The following is a 4588-nucleotide window of genomic DNA, read 5'->3' as shown; positions in this document are numbered from 1 at the left end:
CCTTCCAACTCTAACCATGCTGTGATTCTATGATAAAACAAACATCCCTCCAGCCCCCTCCATACTCCAGCATCAGCCCCCCAAGCCCCTGGGGAGTGGCCAGGCTGGACTCTTAGACTCTTCTGAGTTCCCCTCCCTCCAGGAACGGGAGAGAGCTCTGCCTGGCTAGTCCCCACCTCTGTGCCCAGTGGGACTCCCAGCCCCACTGGGGAGAGGATGCAGGATGAGCATGCTTGTAGGATGGGGACCAAAGGGCCCAGGTTCTCTCTCCATCTTTCCATCCCACACAAATCTGGGCAGGGAAGGAGGAGCAGGGTCAGACATGAGCACTACAGCCCACAAAAAAGGCAGCACTGGAGAGAGGAGCTGTGTTTTCACACCCTGAAAGTGCTTGTGTGCTCACCACATTGTGAACTGGGTAAACCGAGGCACATGGTGTGACACCAACAGCACTTTGCTTCAGTACTGGTAGGAGGTGGGTGAGATGGGACCTGACCTGAGCACGTGTGCGGTGCTGTGGTGCTGGAGCCCCGTGGGGTGACCGCAGTGGCTCTGGTGGCTCTGGTGGCCACCTTTCACCCTGGCTCAGGGTGAAGGCATCAGGTTCAAGAGTTTCTTCCCTTGCTTTCATCCCTTGCTGGTGGCTCAAAACTGGCTCCTTGAGTGCTGTCCTCACGTCTCAGCTCAGGGACACCCCAGCCCCAGGTGGGAGAGCAGCAGCTCTCCTTGGCACAGACCCATCACCCACATCCCACGCGCCCTGCTTGGGTCTCTCCCAGACCCACAAACCCCGGCATTGTGGGGTACCCATCTTGCTATGGGCATTGCTTCGTGAGCAGGGGGTTTGGGGTGCCAGCACCTCACACCGTGCAGCAAATGCTGCAGCAATGAATCTTGCACCAGGGACTTCTGGTGGAGAACTGGGATGGGATGGAGCGGGGAGGGAAACGGGGCTGGCCGAGCCCTGGCTGCTGGGGTGGGACGCAGGAAACGGCCGTTTGGGCTTTTGCGGAAGGGAGGTGCCGGCAGCTCACCGGCCCAGGGGGTGAGAGTTGCCTCCTGGAGTGTCCTGGACATGGACACACAGCCCTGAGCTGGCACCCATGGGCTGGAGCTCGCGAACACCCTGCTTGGTGTAAAGCCTCCCCGGCTCCCCTCTCTCTGTGGGGCAGCAGCTGAGCCAAGAGCCCCCATTGCAGGAGATTTCAGAGGACTTCCTGAGCCTCCATGGGCTGGATCCTGCCCCCAACTTCCAGCACTGGCATTTTACACACCGTCTGAGATCCAAGTGCTTCCTTAATTCGGAGGGATCTGAGTGCTTTTATCTCTCCCTCCAGGCAGTTTTACCCAGATTTGCAGCTTCCTCTCTGCACATGCCCAGCCAGCCCCTGGGGCAGAATGGCCTGTGCTGGTACTGGTGCTTCCTCCCCTGGCTCAGCTGAGGGACCAGCCACCCTCTCCCTCCTTCCTCCTCCTTGGTGGCTGCAGCCCCGTGCTTTGCAGGAGCTCTCTGGGTGAGAGTGAAGAGGGAGGGGAAAACCCCGCTCCCAAGGCGGGGGGGTCAGGGTCGTTACCCCAATCCCAGGGAGTTCGTCTGTGAGGGTGGGGGATCTCAGGGAGCACAAGGCTGGAGCCAGGCCAGGTCTGAGTTTCGCGGGGGATGGAGATCCCACAGCCTCTCTGGTCTCCTGCACTATTTTACCATGCACACAGGGGAAAAAATAAAGTTTCCTAGTGTCTAGACGGAATTTCCCTTGATGCAACGTGCATCGGGTGCCTGTCCTTGTTTTGCTGTACACCTCCCCAAAAAGCCTGGCTCTCTTTTCCTGTAACTCCATCTAAATAGCTGCAGGCAGACAGGAGATCACCCCAGAGCCTCCCCTTCCCCAGGCCGAGCAAGTTATTGATGTTAAACCACGCTTCCTCCCACCGCCCCAGCTCGGTGATGGGAAAACCCCTCTCTGCAAAGCTCTGCATCACCGCAGACCCAAGCTGCAGGTGGAGGGGGGACTGCTCCCGGGCTCCATTCTTCTTGGAGAGGAGATACTGCAGCCCTGGTGGGATATGGACTATGGGGTCCATCTGTGCCCCCAGTTCCAGCCCAAGAACTCGCATGGAGTGAGTGGGGAACAGGAGCAGAGGCGGCAGCTCTCGGCCCTTGCTGGTCCCTGTTGTGCCTCTGTGGGGGACCCCGGGGCAAGCCCCATGCAGGTTGTCCCACCACCCCCCAGGCAGGTCCCCTGGGCCTTCCTGCACCCCTGGGTGCCTCCACCCCCGCGTTGCCTCCAGACGCTGACTCAGCTCTGCTCCTGGGGCCTCCGTCGGAAAACCAGCATTGCCCCGTGACGTTGCCCGTGCACCGGGGAGCCCTGGGGCCCTGGTGGAAACGGGCAGCTTTCCCCGCAAGGGGCAGAAGCCTCCCTGCCTGCTCATGGAGCACGTTTGCTGCCGGGCAGTGGGTTTCCACACAGTTCCTCTGCAAAAACTGGAAACCTGAGAAAACAGCAAACAGATCCGAGTCGTTTCCTCCCTCCCCACAGGCAGGTTTGCTCAGCTTTCCTGCAGAAAAAAAAAAAAAAAAATAGAGGGTGGGTTAATCCCCTACTCAAGGTATATGTGGTGAAGCAGAGGGCTGTTTGGCTGGGACTACTCATGCAAAACCCTCGGCACATTCAGGAGCAGGTCGAGCATCAGCGAGCAGAGCCCTGGGCTGCCCTGGGGAAACAGAGGTGGAGCAGAGTGGGGAAACTGAGGCACAGAGCAAGGGATGTGCACGCAGTCACCCCGTGTGCGGTGTGGGGCAGGGGAAGGGCGGTGGGATCTGCTTCTGAGGGCCTCTGGTAACGCCGCTGCCCCAGGCTCACAGGAGGCCGTGGCTTTGAGGCCACCTCTGCCAGCTCCCACGCCCACGGGGAGGGAGAGATGCCCCACATTCCTCTGTGACCTGTTTGGTGTGACACAGAGCTGTGTCCTCCTCATGGCCATTAGAGAGCAGCACCGCCATGGCACACTGCCCGCACCCCGGGGCCAGCACAGCCAGGCCCACCCTGCAACACCAGAGCCCTCTCGAAGCCCAGGAACTGGGTGCCCAGGCGCTTAGGGACAAGGGGGGACACCCCCCCGTCGGACAGTCCTGCAGGTCCCCAGTCCTGGACTGGCCACCGTGGGGACTCACCTTTCGGGGCTGTTTGAGGGGCACAGGGCTGGCTGGGCTGGAGCCAGGGCAAGGGGTGGCCAAGGGACACCTACCCAGGGGACAGCCCAGCCATGGAGCTCATCTGCACTTTCCACTGTCCTCTATGTCTCCAGAGACCCACCTGGGGTGGGTTGTGAGCCCCCTCCCCAGCCCCTGGCACAGAGTGAGGGGTTCTGGGGGTGTCCCTGACAGCACCCAGATTTGGCATGGAGGGAAAGAGGGGAAGGGCAGCGAACATAAATAAGGAGGTGATTGGAGACAGCCAACAAGGCTTCACCAAGGGCAATTCGTGCCTGACAAATTTGGTGGCCTTTTATGATAATGCCACATGCTTGGTGGACAAGGGCAGAGCAACAGATGTTGTCTACCTGTCTACTTATGCAAAGCGTTAGACACTGTCCCGCATGACATCCTGGTCTCAAGATTAGAAAGTAATGGATTTGATGGATGGACCACTCGGTGGACAAGGAGCTGGCTGGCTGGCCACACCCAAAGGGTTGTGGTCAATGGCTCAATGTCCAATTGGTGGCCAGTGACGAGTGGTGTTCCTCAGGGGTCTGTACTGGGACCAGTGCTGCATCAAGAGAAGTGTGGCCAGCAGGTCACGGGAGGTGATTCTGCCCCTCTACTCTGCGCTCGTGAGACCCCACCTGGAGTCCTGTGTCCATCTTTGGAGTCCTCAACACAGGAAGGACATGGATCTGCTGGAACGGGTCCAGCGGAGGGCCACAAAGATGATCAGAGGGCTGCAGCACCTCTCCTATGAGGACAGGCTGAGAGAGTTGGGGTTGTTCTGGAGAAGAGAAGGCTCCGGGGACAACTTACAGCAGCCTTTCAGTATCTGAAGGGAGCTACAGGAGAGCCGGAGAGGGACTCTTTGTCAGGAAGTGTAGTGACAGGACAAGGGCTAATGGTTTCAGACTGAAAGAGGGGAGATTTAGATTAGATACCAGAAATAAATTCTTTACAGTGAGGGTGGTGAGACACTGGAACAGGTTGCCCAGGGAGGTCATGGATGCCCCGTCCCTGGAGGTGTTCAAGGCCAGGCTGGATGGGGCTTTGGGCAACCTGGTCTAGTGGGAGGTGTCCCTGCCCATGGCAGGGGGGTTGGAACTCGATGATCTTTGTGGTCCCTTCCAACCCAACCCATTCTATGATTCTATGAACACGTGGGCTTTGAAATCCCACCCTGGCCACGGTGTTTCCCTGGAGACCCTGGTTCCCAGTCCCGGGGGGGTCGTATGACATCATCCCTGTGAGGGGAGGCGCCCTGTGCGGGGGTGTGTACTTACAGATGGGGAGGGGCTCTGTGTGTCCCTGGAGAGAGGGGAGGGAGTTGAGGGGGGATCTCTGCGTGTCCGTGGGAGTCTCGATATGTCTACGGGAGATCCC

Source organism: Calidris pugnax, unplaced genomic scaffold, assembly GCF_001431845.1.
Source record: "Calidris pugnax isolate Ruff unplaced genomic scaffold, ASM143184v1 scaffold18, whole genome shotgun sequence".
Classification (NCBI taxonomy): domain Eukaryota; kingdom Metazoa; phylum Chordata; class Aves; order Charadriiformes; family Scolopacidae; genus Calidris; species Calidris pugnax.
Note: the sequence above shows the minus strand (reverse complement) of the source record.